This window comes from Bacillus rossius, chromosome 10 (genome assembly GCF_032445375.1).
Source record: "Bacillus rossius redtenbacheri isolate Brsri chromosome 10, Brsri_v3, whole genome shotgun sequence".
Classification (NCBI taxonomy): Eukaryota; Metazoa; Arthropoda; class Insecta; order Phasmatodea; family Bacillidae; genus Bacillus; species Bacillus rossius.
In genome coordinates, this window is record NC_086337.1 from 1,861,579 (window position 1) to 1,881,310 (window position 19,732).

Sequence of the window (19,732 nt, forward strand, 5' to 3'; positions counted from 1 at the left end):
CCACCAACTTCTAATCGTGACGTCACCGTTGCACTTTTCGTCACGGCCGCCATCTTGGATTAGAATTTTTTTTTTCGAACTTTTGAAATTCGATGTAATCATCAGCCGCCATCTTGTTTCGTCTGCTGGTGGCCGCCATCTTGTTTTCGTCTGCTGGTGGCCGCCATCTTGTTTTCGTCTGCTGGAGGCAGCCATCTTGTGACGTCATATAGTTCTGTTGGTCGCCACCAGATAGCAGCAGGGATTATTTTATTTTAACTAAAATATTTTCAGTGCCGAGGCTGGGATTCGATCCATGGGACGTGAAAACGTCCAGGATGACGTGGTTACGAGGCGGACACCTTGACCACTAGACCACGAGACCAATTGGGATATGGTGGAATAAATAATCTATATATGCTACGTACTGACGTCAAGTTTTATGATAAAAGGGGGGAGGGTGTTTTTGCCTTCCTTAATGCATACCTAAGGCGCCACATTTTAAATTAAAATTATTATACCATCGCCATCTTTAATTCCAGCACAGACTACCAGATGGCGCTAAATTCAAAATTAGTTACCAGAGGCGCCGCCATCTTGGTTCTCAAGTTGGCTGGTAGATGTCGCTAGTATCGCGCGCCAAATTCAAAAATTAGTTACCATAGGCGCCGCCATCTTGGTTCTCAAGTTGGCTGGTAGATGTCGCTAGTATCGCGCGCCAAATTCAAAAATTAGTTGCCAGAGGCGCCGCCATCTTGGTTCTCAAGTTGGCTGGTAGATGTCGCTAGTATCGCGCGCCAAATTCAAAAATTAGTTGCCAGAGACGCCGCCATCTTGGTTCTCAAGTTGGCTGGTAGATGTCGCTAGTATCGCGCGCCAAATTCAAAAATTAGTTGCCAGAGGCGCCGCCATCTTGGTTCTCAAGTTGGCTGGTAGATGGCGCCACCGTCGCCATATTTTAGTTAATATAATCGATACCAGATGACGCCACCATCGCCATCTTTAGTTCCTAGTGTTGCTACCAGAGTGTGCCACCGTTGCCATCTTTAATTCTTAAAGTTACTGCCGGATGGTGCCAAGTGTTATGCAATGTGTAACCAGTCGAGATAAGTTTGGAACCTGTAGCCATATTATTATTAATTAATAATGTATGTTTATTAAATATGATAGAGTATTTATAAAATATTGGTGTTGTGTAGAGACTCTCTCTTCTTCTCGTAGTGGCGGAAGACATCTAGAAGGTAGTGTTAGAATTTATGTATTAAAGCAATCACTCTAGCTGAGGAGACTAATAACTTATAGTTACAATTCAATAATATCGGCAATTAAATGTTTTGATATTAAAGCAAACAACGTAAATGTTAAACACATATTTATTTAAATCTTATTACAAACAGCAAGGGGTAAGAACAATCGATGATTTAAAAGAAGTAAATAACGAGTAATAAAATCACTTAATATTCACACACTACACATCATAGTGACAAAGGCAACATTAACTCGAGACCCAATTATACATAGTAGTATGGGTGGTCGAATAGCCAGAATTTAAGTAGCTGAACATTACAATGGGCGCAATGGAATTTGCCATACAGTTTTATACATTTATCCAGGCGGTTTCCATAAGTCTTTAAAAGTTTGTTGAAGCTAGGACAGTTTCTTTCATTATGTAAATCAACAATGTTGGCACTGCACAGTTCACTAAAGATACTTTTCTGTTTGTCTCCTAGGACGTATACTACATCTCCTTCTTCAGGGTTGACGATGTCACATAACACTGATGAGATTTGGTCAAAGCTCACTTCACCTTCGTTCCACGAGAGTCCATGCACTTCATAAGTCAGTTTACGATTCTCGCTTTGCGACAGCCTGTCTAGTTCGGACCAGTCACATGACGGTTTGAATATGTATTCGTAGGTCCTTAATACATCACCGTCCACGATGAACATTGGTGCAAGTTGCTTAACCACATACCCCTTTTGTGATGTGAGGCACTGAATGTTGCAGAGAAATAATGACATTTTTTTTGCCAGTACTCACGATAACTGATGTGTGAAGCTGTGCTAGCTCTGCAAGGCTGATGCTAGTTCTACAGGTATGACTGCAAGGCTGCAGTGCTGATGTTGTCTCTAGGATGCTGAATGTCAGACTGGTTGTAACAACCTTTGGTGTCGTAGTACACACAAATTTACAATTCGTCTTCATCACTATCCCTCAAGCCACTATCCGTTCCTTCATCCACATCTTCGTTCACCTCTTGCGCTTCCTTTGCGGCCTCGATGCAGGTCATAACAGCCTGATATAAATAGGTAATAAATATCTCTTCCTCAGGGAACTCAGTGAGAATGTTGAGGGTGGAGGATGTAAGGTGGTAATGTATATCATTAAAGTCCATACCTATGTAGCGACGTACTACATCCATTACAAATTCCCGAACATCGTCCATCGTAACACTGTTTAAATTACAATCGCAAACACTCTCCGCGTAAACACTGGTGGAAGCCATGATGATGAGAGCGTGGTTAGAAGCAGACTACCACGTTAGCGGAGCGATGCTGTGAGGCCCCAGAACTCGCTCGAAATAACCTGCACAACACATTCCAAAAACATGACGTAGCCTATGGTTGACGGCACAAACACCCTGAGTGGCTCTGCGTGTTTCCTCCTGCCCGAACACGCGCTGCTGTGAAAGCCTCTTCCCGAGCACAGACGTCACTCCCGCAGCAGACAAAACAGGCGTATGCTACAGGAGCTAGAACAATTGAATAGCCAAATATATATTTAGACTACCCAACTTCATAAATGACATGAGATAATTCCTGTGCGATAATCATACTTTAAATGTTGTAATGTATGTATAAACAATAATCATGACTAAGTACTTGAAAAAAAATGTAAGTGAGGTGTTATTCACCTTTAGCGCTTCTCGATTTCTGTATCTGCTACCCACGAATTAAATTGAGACGGGAAACCCCACCATTTCACAAAAGACCGACCATTTCTTCGTTTGAGAACTTTCTCCACCAAATATGTGTCCGGATACATCGTAGACTGGATCTCTTCAGCATAGAAGCCACCACGAATAGGCTTGTGGTCCAAGTCTTCGAGGTAGTAGGTCCTGGGTTCCGATTCACGAACGTGTGTCACACGGAAAAGTTCAGAACTCCAATTCGCCGTGAAACCTTTCTCAAAGACACCTTTCTGCTTGGAGATTCTCACAATGTCACCAACATTAGCTTTATGCTTGCGTGTATCTTTCTTCTTCGTGTTGGTGAATACAGCCCCAAGTAGACGATCATCCTTTACATCTTTAGGCTTCATTTTCGTGGTAGAATGCACTGTGGAATTATATTCACTTATAAGTTTCGACAAAAGATCCAACCAAAAACAACTCAAAGTCTTTTACAAACATAATATTTATTACTCAATTTCTATCCTACTACAGAATCACTTGCGAAAGCCAGCAATCTTATAAACATTTAGCCCTGCATAGACGTGCAACGACTACTTCTTAGCTCCAAATGGCTCCAAATGCTCCAAACAGCCTTCAAATGCTCCAACAGCTCCAAAAAAAGGCTCCAAATGCTTGACAGCTCCAAATGGCTCCAAATGCTCCAAACGGCTCCAAATGCTCCAACAGCTCCAAAAAAAGGCTCCAAATGCTTGACAGCTCCAAATGGCTCCAAATGCTCCAAACGGCTCCAAATGCTCCAAATGCCTCCAAATGGCTCCAAATGCTCCAAATGCTTCAAAAGACTCCAAATGCTCCAACAGCTCCAAAAAAAGACTCCAAATGCTTAACACAGCTCCAAATGGCTCCAACAGCTCCAAAAGGCTCCAAATGCTTGACAGCTCCAAATGCTCCAAATGGCTCCAACAGCTCCAAAAGGCTCCAAATGCTTCAAAAGGCTCCAATTGTTCCAAGAGCTCTATCTTCAATTGGTTCCAACTGATTCCAATTACTTTTCTTATCGAACTTGGCATGATTACTAACATGTCTTTATTAGTATACATTTTGACTGGCAGTGGTAACGTATTTTGCACCTTTAAGTTATAAGTTTTATTTAGAAATCAGATTTCGATAAATGGTAGATACCATTTGGAAAGAAAATATATTAATTTATCTTCAAGTTTATACACATACATTTAATTTAAGCCATTATTGTATGTAGCCAGCTTCCCTCAGTTCTTTGAGTATGAAGGATATTTCTTTAATGTTCGAATAGTTTCCTGCACAAAGCGATCCATGTAGTAGTCGTAGCCTGTCAACCAATATGTTAGGATCTCCCAATGAGGTATAATCAAACTCTTCTGCTGCGTTCATCATCCTTGCATGTTTATAATAAATATTATCTCTGGTGTCTATCGTTTTAACACCAACCTCAAGGTCACTTTCATCATCGTGCCAGAGATTATCACAAGCTTGATCAGGATAATTTATTTTATTACGACGTTTCCATCGTTTTGGTCTCAAACCACCATCACAGTCTTCACTCTTGCATGCTTTTGGTGCTTCAGCACAATACTCAATCATGTCAGCCTTAGATGTGTCAGCACAGTCTTCGTTCACGCCAGCTTCTGATGTGTCACCACAGTCTTCAATCATGTCAGCACCACAAACTTGATCAGGATAATTTATTTTATTACGTCGTTTCCATCGTTTTGGTCTCAGACCGCCATCACAGTCTTCGATCTTACCTGCTTTAGGTGCTTCAGTACAGTACTCAATCATGTCAGCCTCAGATGTGTCACCACATTCTTCAATCATGCACGCTTCAGATGATTCATCAAAGTCTTCGACCTTGTAAGCTTCAGATGGTTCTCCATCTTTCTCATTTTCATGGAGACGACTAGATATTGGAGTAAATATATTTTCATTTCTAATGTGGTTACAACTACCTTCGTTTGTTTTAAATTTTAAATTATTATCTTCATCTAGATCAGTAATTTTAGCATTAGCTTTTTCGCCTTCGTTCCTCTTCCGCGATGTTGTAGCCCAGTCTTCGTTATCTTTATTCATCTTAATTGTACAGGTCTTGTAATGTCTATCCAAGTAATATCTTCTACCAAAGGATTTCTGACACTGACTGCAATGAAACGGTTTTTGACAAGGACCCAAATTACACTCGCTTCTCTCATGTCGTTTAGCATTCTTTCTCAAGGTAAACACCTTGCTACAGTATCTACAGTGATGACGTTTCGATACAGCGTCAGATCCTAAATCGGAATTCATATTGTCGCGGGTTGAAATTTTGCAGGGTTGTTGAAATCAAATTTAGGGACTTTACTGACGGGACTCTGGGCTGGCTGCTCTGTTCACTCGTCAGCGCAAGTGGCGTGACCATGTAATTGGGGCACGGGGCCGGCGCGGCGCGCTGCGGGCTTGCAGAATTTTGTTTGTTTGTTTGGCCGCGCGCTGGCGCAGCCACGGGCCGCAGTTACTGGGGCGCGCTGTCGTAACAAGCCGCGCGGTGTGGCCTGCACATCGGGGTAGAGGGGGGGTAGTCTTCCCAGATGTTCTAGTTAGTTGTTTAGTAAATTTGACTTCAATAACGAGCTTTTGTTATGGTAGGCGCGGCAGGGCGCGCGAATTTAAGCGCAAGTGAGTGGTGACTCGGGGCTCACTCAGGCGGAGGCTATGCGTCTCACCTGTGGTCACGAGTTGTTAGTTCGTTCGTGATGTAGGAATTCAGGCTCACTCAGGCGGAGGCTATGCGTCTCACCTGTGGTCACGAGTTGTTAGTTCGTTCGTGATGTAGGAATTCAAGCTTTCGGGCGGAAGCTATGGTCGACGCCAGAGGCCACGAGTCGTTTAATTTAAGTTAGGTCATAATGTAGTCGTCAAGCTTTCGGGCGGAGGCTATGGCCCTCGTCAGGGGTCACGCGTCATAGTTTTTAAAATGTAATGTTCGTTCGGGATTTCAAGGGCAGGAGAGGCCCCTACGTTATTTTTTTAAAGTAATCGATCAAGAAAGGCTTTTCGGAAAATGTGAGTATGGACTTATCTTTGTTTTAATTTTAAGTATTAATTATGATTTGAGGTATTCGGAAGGACTAGGGAAGTGTTTAGTGAAGTTCTCTCATTCTCTCTCTTGTAAGGTCGTTCAATCGTTAAGGAAGTAAAGAGATTATTGTTTTAAATTGTAATCCCGCTATTTAAATGTTCTTTAAAATGATGTTGAGTATTTGACTTTAAGAATAAAATAATTTTAATTAAGTATTATGTTATTTTGCAAAATCTCCTTAGTTCAGCTCTCACCAGACATCCTGTACGGGATGACGAACCTATGATCCTAGGTACAGTAAAGTATTTTATGAAGTTAAGACTAGTTGATGCCAAGCGAGTTGTTTCTATGTAAAGAGCTACGATTCTCGCCCCCCCCCCTCTGAAGGTGAATCGTGACAGAAATGGTGGTGGCACCGGCTAGGTGCCACGTGACAGAAATGGTGGAGGCGCCGGGTAGGTTCTATTTCTGGAGAGAGAGAGAGGTAGATTTTTATGTTTATTATTAAGTTAGTTTCAGCTTCTGATAGCAGGTTATTAAGAGTTTACTTGAGGAGAGGATTACGGAATTTTAGTCTATAGTGGAGGAAGTCTTTGAGATTTTTTTTTTGACGTAACAGATGTTTATTTGAGGATACTTGTAAGGATAAAGTTTATAGTGATAAGTTGTTTTAAGTCGTTGAATTTATTGTAGATTTATATCGGGGATTATTACGTGAGGAGAATACGTTATAAGTTAAATGCTTATTAGAGATAATGCAAGTGGTTTAATTTAATTGAAGTTCATTTTAAGATTGTAGGTTAAGAGAATTATAATTTAAAATAAAGTTTTTTGTCGTAAATAGGAATTATTTTCAAGAGAAGTTTGTTTTGTTTTCGTGCGCGTAGGAGACGAGACGTACGAATTAAATCAGTCGAGGGAAGGATAAACGTTAGAAAGGAATTAAAGAGAAAACGAGAGTTTATGTAAAAGAGAGTTATAGAATTTATAGTGATGTTTTGTTTTAATTAGAAAAATGTTGAGAGTTGTTTCAGAACGACACGTCAGTGGACGTGGCAGAGTGAACACGTGACTGGGAGGTGCTGAGACCTAGCGGAGAACGGAGGAACCGCAAGCGAGGGTTGGCGCACCTGATGGAATTCGGTGACGTCACGGGCTCATACGGAGACGTGGACAGGCCGTGACCTTGTTTTGATCAGCTGTACGGTAACTTAGCGATAAGAAAATAGACTATTGGTTAAATAAATTTAAATTTAAGTGTGTTTTAGGAGAAGAGGAACTTTCAGTATGTAAGTAATTTAATTTAAGAAGTGTATGATGTATAGGCTAGAAGTGTTTCGTTGTAAGTTGTTTATGTTTTTGTTAGTTAAATTCTACCTCGGTTTTAAAAATATTTTTTTGGGATTTGTAAACATTATTAAGGAGGTACACTATAAAATCGATAAGCATTGAGAAAACTGGGAAGGCTAGATTTTGTGTGTAGAGGGAATTTACTCCAAAAGAACAGAGAGACAAAATTAATGTTTTCATTAGGGCGAGGGACCCTAAGGTGAGGTGTTGTGTCCCTGGGAAGAAAGGGAATTGTAGCGCAGACCATAGGAGATGGGCTGACTACGGAATTAAGGGTCAGGAGAATCCTGAGAGTTGTGAGTAGTTTGGGGCAGGAGTTCCCCATGGTAGTACCGAAGTGGCTATCCTGTATGGGATAGGGTACCATTTCAATGAAGTTTGTTGGTGGGGTTAGAATCCCTTGTTGTGTAGTGGGCCTATAGCAGATAGGCACTACAGTGAAATTTTTGGTTATTTTGTGAGGTAAATTCCCTGGAGGTTAAGTAAGATTGGATTCAGTTAGGAAGGAGGGAAATGAGAAACATTGCTGTAGAGAGTTAGTGTACTTGCCTAATGTGAAATTGAATTTTAATAAATTAATTAATGAGAAAGTTTTTCTGGTCAAATAATAATGGAAGGGAATTAATTAATTTTTTTGAGTAAGGTGTTTTAAGTAATGAAATAAAATAATGTGAAGTAATTTGAATAATTGGGGAGGAATTTCTTTAAGAGTTTAGATAATTGTTTTTGAATTTATTGAGATATTCAGCCAGTGGAGTTTGAGTGTGAGAGATACAGTGAGATTTTAAGGAAATCGGTTGTTTATTAATTAGGACAAATGAGATTTTTTGATTAAGAGTCAGTAAGCATAGTTAAATTTACGACATAATATTTGTTGACAGTTTACAGTTATTAAGGAGAAAACAGAGTAATCTATTTATTTTTATTTTAAGGGTTTGAAGATAAGATTATGAATTTTTTTTTTTGAAAGTTTCTTGGGCATGTTTGAATAATTTTTATTTGGATTTTAAGAAATTACAGAGAAAATTTAATTGATTTACATTAGTTTGGAAGTATGGAGGTTTAGTGTTCGATTAGCCCTAACTTGATGGTCGGATCCCAAAAGAATGCCGTAAAACCGATAGCCAATTGAGAGGAATGCGGTAGGCGCTTGTGTAGAGAGGGGTTGTGGGAAAACTCCTTGGGACTGATGGCAGATCAGGGGCCCTAAATAGTGTGTGATGCTGTAAAACCAGTGCAGAGAAAGCCTGGTATGCTTAAATTTTTGGGCACAGGTTATGTAAACCTGGGGTTCCATGGGATTTAGTCATGTTAGCTGCTGTGGGACATTGAGATTTCCAGGCTCCATAGTAAATTCAATGTAAATTTTTGTTTTCTTAAAATAATAAATTTGTTTTTAATTTTTTTTGAGATATTTGATTTGTAACAGTGAATACAGACCCCGAGGAATAAGAGTTGTCATGCTGTGAGAGGAGAAGGTGGTAGGCCTAAAAGGGTACAGGCACCACAGAGGTTATGTGCATTGCATAATTTAAATATAAGGAAACTTGAGAATTTGAAATTTTGTTGTTGGTTTGTACACCCATAAGAAGAGTATAGGCAGAATTTTTATTGTTATGAGATGTCTAATTTAATTGAAAAGAAGAAAGTTTAAAGATGCAAGGTAACATTATTATTGTAATAATTGAAAGAGATTAAGAGGTAGAGAGAAATAGGCAGTTTTTGTTTGTAAGTACTAAAGTTTACATATAGAAATTTAGTAACTAAGAATGAATAATAAGTTAAGTCTAGTGTAAAAGTTTTTTTTAAGTTTGTTAAGTTAAGAGTCACAAGTAAATTTTTTTTTTAGTGAGAATGTCTTTGATAGGAAGTATTAGAAACTTATGGGAATTTTAGGGTAACATAAATAATGTAGGTAATGAATAATAAATAGATGGTAGGTCTTAAGTTAGGATTAACATTTGAAGCAGAATTTAATTAAGAAGAAGGAAAATAAATAGGCCTAATGAAAAGAACAAAAAAGGATTTTATGGTAAAGCATTTTTTTTAAGTAATAAACAATGAATAATAATGTTGTTTCAGGGTAATGTGTACTAATAATACAATTTTTTTTTTAGGACCAAAGAACAGGAATTATGTAATTTAAATTAACATGTATTTTTGAAACTGTTACAGATTCCTTAAGATGAGCTGAGCAGCAGTCCAGTTTACAAGATGACAAGAGTTCGAGAGACAAGATACAAGATCACTGAAACAAGAGCCAAGACTGAAGATTCAAGAGAAGAGAAAGCTGGCAGCCATGGACTTACAAGTGGAGATTAATAAGGTCATGTAAAGTTTTATTTTTTTTATGGAAGACAGTAACTGGAGTTTTTTTTTTTGTTATAAACATTATTTACAGAACTTTTTAGGTTATAGTAATGTAATGGAACTAGTGAGTTGTGGTAGCTGTCAAAAAGAACTAATACCTTAAGTTTAATTTTTAAAGTTAATTTTCTTAATTTACAGAGGGATTAGTAGTTTTTTTTAAACCTTATTTAGGTTGGAATTTAAATACAATAGCTTATTATAAATGTGTACGAACAGTTCAAGTTCACAGTACTGATAGGTAGGTCAGATGATCTTATTGATTTTGATGATTTGTTGTTTTGAGTTGATTTTTAAGTGTTGTGAATTAGACAATGAAATAGTTCTGAAAACTTAAATTATTTCAAGCTAAGAAATAGTAAAGTTAATTGTAACTCAAAGGACACCAGAATTTAATTTTTTTTGAATTAGTAATGTTTGAAAATTTTATACTTTACAAGAAAGGTTATAAACAAACAGATCGGATGGAACAAGGATGCAGTAAATCACAATTTCATTTAGAATTATTGATTAGCTTTTGAGGTTATGAAGTAAAAGTAATTATAGTTTAAAAGTTTGAATAAAAAAAAATGGTTTTTTTTTAATTTGTTTGAAATAGAAAGTTTAAAAGTTAATTAGTCATGATCTAGGTGGGTGATGGGGTGGGAATTGGCCACTCTTTTTCCCTATAACTTCCCTAACATGGCCTTCTATTACATCTAACAGAAAAAAAAAAGAAGAAAAAGAAGACTTATTATTAGTTAGAATGTTTTTTTATGAAGATACCTGATGAACTTTTTTTTTATTGTTGGGAAGAATAGTAGCAAGATTAATCAGATGTTTTACTCAGAAGAAGAAGAAGAAGAAGATAAAGCAGTTTTATGACTCGACAAGCCAGAGATTGGTGTTTCCCCTCTGCGCTCCTATTGACTACGTTGTTTACTCTCATGGGATAGCTGGTTCGGCACCATGGAGAGAGATTGGTGGGCATTGTGGTTGCCCCCAGAAGAAAAGAAGAGTAGAAGAGGTTATGGGTGGGTCATGTGAACTGACCTTCAACCCAGTTACTTCGTGGGGACTATTTGCTGTATAGAGAAGATCAAGACTCAAGAGGTAGGGAAAATCATTGGAGGTCATGTTTCCCTTCCTTAAGTTTTTCCTATCAAATTATTTGCCTGATTAGATTATGCTAAGGGTGGGATACTTTATGTTAGCAGTTGAATTAATTAATTTTATTTTTTTGTGTGTTTGCATCCTTGCCCATCGATTGCAGTTTAGTAGTTAGTTTTGTATTTGTCAGGCGTGATGGTAATGCCTGTTGATGATGTTTCAGAATTGTAATCTGTTCGTGATGAGGATGGCACAACTCCGAAGCAGATGTAGGGAGAAGTTGTGAGCTGCCCTGGAAGCCAGTCCAGTAGCTGTTGGAGTTGAGTGGTGTTTGCTGATGGCCAGCCCAGGGAGCTACTCTTCTCGACAACACTGACTTCGAGGAGTTGCACCAACCTTCACGAGATAAGAGTTTAATTAATTTGAAACACTGATAATTTTGTAAGGACACTTAATTTTTTTTAAGAACAAAAGAAGTATTGTGACAAACGGAAACTGGAAAAAAAAATAATAATTATCAAGAATTTGCACATTGTTTAACGAATACTGAGAAACTAAGAACAGTAATTTAATTTGTAAAGAGAGCTTCACTAACAGAACAATTTTTTTTGAATTGAGAACTCGAGCCTCTGAAGGTTCCTGTGAGAACAAACCAGATAAAAGTTTTACATTTAATTTTATGAATACTTGTTGTTTTAAAATAAATCTTATGCAGAATCTAGATGTATGTTCAGACAGCAAGGAACTAAGAAAATTATTATTTTTGTGAAATGAGGAATTTATAGTTATGGTTTAATGGAAAAAGACAATTTGTAATTTTGAGGTAGCTCGATGGGGCTCGAGCTCTGTGAGGGGAGGGTTATGTCGCGGGTTGAAATTTTGCAGGGTTGTTGAAATCAAATTTAGGGACTTTACTGACGGGACTCTGGGCTGGCTGCTCTGTTCACTCGTCAGCGCAAGTGGCGTGACCATGTAATTGGGGCACGGGGCCGGCGCGGCGCGCTGCGGGCTTGCAGAATTTTGTTTGTTTGTTTGGCCGCGCGCTGGCGCAGCCACGGGCCGCAGTTACTGGGGCGCGCTGTCGTAACAAGCCGCGCGGTGTGGCCTGCACATCGGGGTAGAGGGGGGGTAGTCTTCCCAGATGTTCTAGTTAGTTGTTTAGTAAATTTGACTTCAATAACGAGCTTTTGTTATGGTAGGCGCGGCAGGGCGCGCGAATTTAAGCGCAAGTGAGTGGTGACTCGGGGCTCACTCAGGCGGAGGCTATGCGTCTCACCTGTGGTCACGAGTTGTTAGTTCGTTCGTGATGTAGGAATTCAGGCTCACTCAGGCGGAGGCTATGCGTCTCACCTGTGGTCACGAGTTGTTAGTTCGTTCGTGATGTAGGAATTCAAGCTTTCGGGCGGAAGCTATGGTCGACGCCAGAGGCCACGAGTCGTTTAATTTAAGTTAGGTCATAATGTAGTCGTCAAGCTTTCGGGCGGAGGCTATGGCCCTCGTCAGGGGTCACGCGTCATAGTTTTTAAAATGTAATGTTCGTTCGGGATTTCAAGGGCAGGAGAGGCCCCTACGTTATTTTTTTAAAGTAATCGATCAAGAAAGGCTTTTCGGAAAATGTGAGTATGGACTTATCTTTGTTTTAATTTTAAGTATTAATTATGATTTGAGGTATTCGGAAGGACTAGGGAAGTGTTTAGTGAAGTTCTCTCATTCTCTCTCTTGTAAGGTCGTTCAATCGTTAAGGAAGTAAAGAGATTATTGTTTTAAATTGTAATCCCGCTATTTAAATGTTCTTTAAAATGATGTTGAGTATTTGACTTTAAGAATAAAATAATTTTAATTAAGTATTATGTTATTTTGCAAAATCTCCTTAGTTCAGCTCTCACCAGACATCCTGTACGGGATGACGAACCTATGATCCTAGGTACAGTAAAGTATTTTATGAAGTTAAGACTAGTTGATGCCAAGCGAGTTGTTTCTATGTAAAGAGCTACGATTCTCGCCCCCCCCCCTCTGAAGGTGAATCGTGACAGAAATGGTGGTGGCACCGGCTAGGTGCCACGTGACAATATTAGTTACCGAGACTAATGCCAGATGCAAACTAAGAGTTTTAAATTAGATATATTACTTAAATAGAATTTTTTTAATTATTTCATCAGCGAGAATTAATTTATCTCATTCAAAGGTACTTGTTGCAAGTAGTTCTGCTTTTCAACAACAGATGTCGACACGTATTGCTTGCAGGTAAATATTATTTCTTTCTTTCATGCGGGGTGCAGGATTCTCACTAACGATCGCAATAGAGGGATGGCATCGCTATACTCCAAGGAGAAGGTAGTTTGTTCTTCCAGTTAGTGTTTCTCAGGGTATATATTATTATTTGACTGAATAATGATTATGGAAATTATGGAAATTTAAAAAAATATCATTACTCAGTCAAATAATAATAATCTCTGAGAAATCTAAGAAGCACTAACAGGAAGGACGAACTTCCTTCTCCTTGGAGTCTAGCGAAGCCATCCTTCTTTTGCTATCATTAATGAGCATCCCGCATCCCGCATAAAAGAACTAAATATTATTTACCTGCAAGCTACATGTGACGACATCTGTTGTTGAAAAGCAGAACTACGTGCATCAAGTACCTTTGCATGAGATATATTAATTCTCGCTGATGAAATATGAAAAAATTTCTATTTAAGTATTGAATCTAATTTAAAACACTCAATTGGTATCTGGCATTAGTCTCAGTAACTAATATGAATTACGATTTGGGATCTGACGCTGTATCGAAAGAACATAGGTGTAAGTTTTGCAGCAAAGAGTTTTTCGTGAGAAAGAATAAAAGACAACACGAGAAGAATGACTGTGTTAAAAATCCACTACGCAATATAAGTTGTGTTCGAATTAGCAAGTCGTTTACGCGGAGAGAGCTTAAAAATACTTGGCAGAACTTGTAACTCCAAGCCTGCGTACAAGCTAGAGGTCAACGATGAATCTACTAGACTAAGGAAGAGTGATCTGCATTACGGCAATAATTTTCCTGGCTCTTCCGATCTCAACAAAGAACTCAAATTGAAGGAGGTTGATGATTTATGGAAAAGTGAAGACAATGGAAGAATCCTTAACGTGAAAAGTGAGAATATATTCCAGCCGAATTCAAGTAGATCTTTCCTACTTTGTAAAAATGATGGACTCCTAAAAAGTAAGCATGAAGACGATGAAGACACTTCGACATCATCAACATCGAATTCTTACGGTAATCTGGGTGAAGACGATGCCTTCTACGGTGATTGTTACAGTGACTCTGAGGCTGTTGACAAAGACATAGACTGTGATGAAGCACCTAAAGCTGACAAGATCGAAGAATGTGTCGGTGTCCTGAGACCGAAACGATGGAAACGTCGTGATATATTAAATAAATCTGATCAAGCTTGTGATGATCACTGTCTCAAAAATGAAAGTTACCCTGAGGTTGGTGGTAAAACGGAAGACACCAGAGATCATAATATTTATTATGAACGTGCAAGGAAGATGGTGGTAGAAGAGAATGATTACACATCATGGAAAGATCCAAACATATTGGTTAACCGGCTAAGACTACTACATGGCTCGCTTTGTGCAGGAAACTATTCGTGCATCAAAGAAATATCCTTCATACTCAAAGAACTGAGGAAAGCTGGCTACATACAATAATGGCTTATTTTACTTGCATTTGTATAATGTAAAGAAATAAAATAAATAATTTAAATTATAAAAATTTTATGTTTTTATTTCTTGTATTCTGATTTCTAACTAAGACTTAGTTCTCGTAACTTGTACTTCGTTTTTGCCTTTATGTTGATGGAGCTTCCAAATGTGCTTCCGTTTTTGATGGTGCTTCCAAAATGTGCTGCCTTTTTGATTATGGTGCTTCCAAATGTGCTGCCTTTTTGTTGATGGTGCTTCTCAATTGTTTTTTTTGATGGTGCTTCCAAATGTGCTGCCTTTTTGTTGATGGTGCTCCCATTATGTGCTTCCTTTTTTGTTGATGGTGCTTCCAAATGTGCTGCCTTTTGGTTGATGGTGCTTCCAAATGTGCTGTCTTTTGGTTGATGGTGCTTCCAAATGTGCTGCCTTGTTCTTGATGGTGCTTCCGAAATGTGCTTCCTTTTTTGATGGTGCTTCCAAATGTGCTGCCTATTTAAAATGGTGCTTCCAATTGTGCTTCCTTTTTTGATGGTGCTTCCAAATGTGCTGCCTTTTTTATTATGGTGCTTCCAAATGTGCTTCCTTTTTGTTAATGGTGCTACCTTTTTGATTGGATTCTTGGTCCTCTTGTAAGCGTAAAAAAAACAGGATCCGTTGGTTCAATTGAATATTTAATAGCTGGCGATGAGGAAGGTCGTGAGGTTCGGAAATAACTGGTCTATACGTCTGACATTGATTATGACTCTTTCTCTCGGTCCGAAGACGCTTCGTCTATATGTATGTATGGCTTTGTGCTTGAACGGTTTAGAGGTTATTCAGATTATCGAAAAATTAGACTTTCATGTTAGGCTTATCGGCAACATATTTAATTCGTCGATCATTGTCGTACATTGACTTGTGTTTTATTTTTGAAGAGAGAGTGATTTATAAACTCCTCGAAAGGTAATAGAAAAACAGTATATTAAATTTACTTAATATTTAGTTACTCTTGTCACTGTTTAAGTATCGAATCGAGGGCAGGAATCCAGCGATTCAATATGTGAATTAATGAGTGATTTCTTTGATGAATTTTGGATTTTTTTTCCGAATTTCTAACTAATTAATTACACGATTTCAAGATGGCGCCCAAGTTTCATGAGGGCGGGGGCATCTCGGTAATTAATGATTACTGCACTGTAGCGGGTTAGAATAAAACTATCCAGATGGAAATGTACTCTATAAGACGAGTACACATACATGATGGTGTACTCCAGTGGTGGTAGCTCCTGGTAGCATGTACTGAACATAAAATGTTGGATCCATGATGGTCGACAAGGACAAAGTCAAATTTCAAGGACAAGGTCAAATTTCAAGGTCGAGGTCAAATTTCAAGGGCAAGGCTTATAAAGGTCAAGGTCAAAGTTTAATGTCAAGGTAAAATTTCAAGGTCAAGGTTAAAGTTCAATGTCAACAGTTGAGGACAAAGATATGATGAACAGAAAATTATATTAAGATGGTATCAGCACACTCTAGCAGACGAAAACAAGATGGTTGTTCTTAGCAGATGAAGACGAGATGGCGGACATGTCGTCATACCAGTCGACAGTATATACCTGTATACCTTGGTATTGGTGGCAGTAGATTAGTCTGTAGGTAGCTTCTGTGGAGGAGGGATATATTGTTGTTTTTTTGCTCTTACTGGTTTCGAACCATGGACGGGAATAGATCTAATCAATCAGTATATTAATTACACATTTATTTAATGAATTTTTGTATTTTTCCCACATTTCTAGCATTAAAATTATGGATTATCAAGATGGCATCTAAATGACAATATGGCGGATGTCACAGTAATAATAAATGATTACTGCACTCTAGCGGGTAAGAATTTAACTAACATGGCGTCAGTGCACTCTAGCCGACGATACCATGATGATGGCTTCCAGCAAACGAAGACAAGATGGCGGACATGATATGTTACCTAACGATATATATGCTTTGAAAAAAGTGGTTTGAATCAGTTTTCTTGCAGCCACTGTGAAGGAAGGATCGGTTGCCATTTTTATTTTATTTTTTGCCCTCACTGGGTTCGAACCGAGGACTCCGAGCTCCGTGCCGTCAGTGTGTGTTTTTTTTAATAATTTTGATCAAAATCATATTAATATAATTTTTTTTATAATTATTAAAAATAATTTCATTAAAATCGGATAATAAATAAAGATTTTAAATATGGCGGCCGTAACGGAAATTGCAACGGTAACGTCATAATTCAAAATGGCGGAAAACAAATGCAGGAATGTTCGAGAAAACAAAATGACTTCTTCCAAAATTACAGATCCAAGATGGCGGATCCAAAATGGCCGCCAAGGTCAAGGTTTCGGTTCTACTTGTCCCGTTACGCTGTGTCCCGTTACGCTTATCCAAGATGGCCGCCGTGGCGTCACCATCAGAGATGTGACTCGGCTCCGGCTCCACGCCCCGGACCCGTGTCCCCGGAGCCCCTATTATATTCTACTTTTATAATTGATGATAATATGTGTGAAAGACTAAAAACTGTTTCAATTACTATTCACTCTGAAAAGATAATTATTTTTGAAAATATCCGGTTTTAAATTATAATTACCGGCTCAGTAATTACATAGACTAACGAAAATAAAGTGAGTATATATAACGATAAAGGTATACCAAGATACTATCTATATGGTTTAATATTTGACTAATGTTTAAGTAATATAGTTTAATAAATTTTACGTATAAATTTCTGAGAGCACAGAGTAATGCCAAAAAATTGTTTATGACATATTATAACCATTTTTGCAATAATTATTTAAAACTAATTATTTGCAAATGATTCTAAAGTTATAAAATTGGCCAGCAAGTCAATTCAAAACAGTGCAGTAGAAAATGTGATAATTATATACTATTTTTTAGATCCTTTAAGTTAATGTTGTAATATTATTCATTTTTTTGTGAATATAGAAAACATTGAATACTAATTTTAACCCAATCTAACCATTTCCCATTCACTATCAGTGAATCAGTTTGTTAAAAGTTTTATTCAATGTCCTATGCTATCATTAAGTTTAAAGGTGGCGATTTGATCCAAATTAATTTCTTGTTTTATACGTGCATATTTTGATTGGCATTCATTCGCGATTTTTTTCATAGTGTTTTAAGTAAAGACTCTGCGAGCATTTGGATTTTCTTAATAGTTCATATTCAAATAAGGATCACATCTACCAGCTAAGCGCTAATTCTAAAGAAGAGACACTTTTCTGAAAAATATTAATTTAACATTCTTAAAAAAAATTATTATTATTTCATGGCATGTTTTGGAATCATTATATAAGAGGGCGTTGCAGTACTTTAATTTATTTACCAATATTTTTTTTAAATTGTGTAAAGGCTATGTTACACATTGTTGGGTACAGCCGGCGCAGGCTGCTGGTGTTGCCACGCTGCAGTTGTGTGGGCTGCGGTTGTGCTGGCGCCGCAGACACCAGCCGTGGCTGCTGAGTGGGTGGCTCGTGGTCGGGAGGTAGCGGCCCGTCATGTCGCAATAAGTCTGTCTAGTTTGAGACCATCGCAGTCGGTCAACTGTAATGATAGTAAAAGTTACCTTGACTAAAGCTTTTGATGCACTCGCTTGTTCAAAGTGTAGCTGGGTTAATGGTGAAGAGATTTTTGGTTTCCCTAATTTTAACTTTTCTTTATGTAAAGACTGGCTGGAAACATCTTATAATTTGGGTTTTGTTATTTTAAATAAATTTTTACTTGTTTGAAACCTAGTGTTAATTTATTTTTATGTACAGCGCTAGGTTCTCATCTCTCTCCAGACATCCTGTATGGGCTGTGGGTATTGAATGTATTTTGTTAATGAAGATCGTTTATAATGAGCAGATACCTCATGACAAGAGAGTGCAGAAATAGATAAGGAAAGTTTAACGGAACCCCCTCCCCCCTCCTCCCCAAACAATGTCTTCTATTCATCTCTATTTATTTGACATATTATTTTGTGATTAAATAATTTAAACCTCGGAATCACAATATTGTATGCTCGTTTAGGTTAAATTAGATACATTAACAATACTTAATATAGTGTGGGTGGTTCGTTGACTTAGGTGAGCGCCATTTAAAAACAGTGTGGATGGTTTGTTAGGTTAGCTACAGTAAAACTACTGCAGAACCTTTTGAAATTGAGTTAGGAATTACCTAAGTAAAATGTATCTGACCAGCCGTTTACACAGTTGTACCATTGAATATGTATATGGATAGAAGTCGCTTCCTAATGGAGAAATACTTTCGTGTTTTTGGGGCGTTATTGAAGTAGTTGGCCTAACAGCCACGAGATGGCAGGGCTTGCGGGAGTGCGGCAGTGGCGCGCGCTGCGGCGAGTAGGACAAGGAAAAGAACCTGCGCAGATCACACCGCCAGCAGACGGTCACATGATGAGCGCGTCAGGAAGTGGAGGGGGTTAGTAATGGAGCCGCTCTCTGGCTGGTAACACCGTCGCGCTCGGCTGTCTCGCATCCAACCAAAAGACTATAGAGTGTTTAGGAGTCTCAAAACATTGCCCCTACATAATGTTCGGAGAACATAATATATATGAAATATATGTGATTTACGACACATCACATCTTCTGAAATGTGTCAGAAATTATTTGATGAAAAATGATTTTATAGTGGATTGTGAAATTGTAACATGGAGGGCTATTGAAAAATTGGCATGCAGCGATTCGCTGTCGCAAACTGCGAGAGCAGTTCCTAAGTTGAGTGAAAGGCACATTCATCCTAATGCTTTCGACAAATTAAGTGTAAAATTCGCTGCACAGGTGTTCAGCCATTCGGTTTACGCAGCATTAATGGCACATTCAGTAACGGCTGAATGTACAAGTGTTAAAGAAACAGCGGAGTTTGTCTGCAAGATGAACAATTTGTTCGACAATTTAAACAGTAAATCAACAACTGAGCCAAATCCCCAAAGAAAACCAATTTCAGAGTCTAATCCGGAGCCCAAAAAAAATTTAATCATGTCGCTGAAGTGGATTGCAGGCTGGTAAATTGCAAACAAGAACAAAAAATCACCTCCAACATTTAACAACTTTCAATTAACAATAACTAGTGTTCTATTGTTGTGGGAAGATCTGAAAGAAGAGGGTATACATTTCCTCTTGACGTCAAGGCTACAACAGGATCCACTTGAAAACCTATATTCTGTTATTCGCCAGAGATGTGGTCATGGTTCAAATCCATCTGCCCAGCAATTTAGAAGAAAT

General features: G+C 38.3%; 1 protein-coding gene and 1 long non-coding RNA gene across 2 annotated transcripts in view; both read left to right on the forward strand.

Annotated features, from left to right (window-relative positions):
- LOC134535708 (uncharacterized) overlaps positions 1-19,732 on the forward strand; it is a 398,944-nt gene that overhangs the window by 339,178 nt on the left and 40,034 nt on the right. The window lies entirely within an intron of this gene.
- LOC134535707 (uncharacterized) lies at positions 5,166-10,529 on the forward strand. The gene is made up of 2 exons (XR_010075683.1): positions 5,166-7,273; positions 9,510-10,529. It is a non-coding gene; the product is annotated as an uncharacterized LOC134535707 (long non-coding RNA).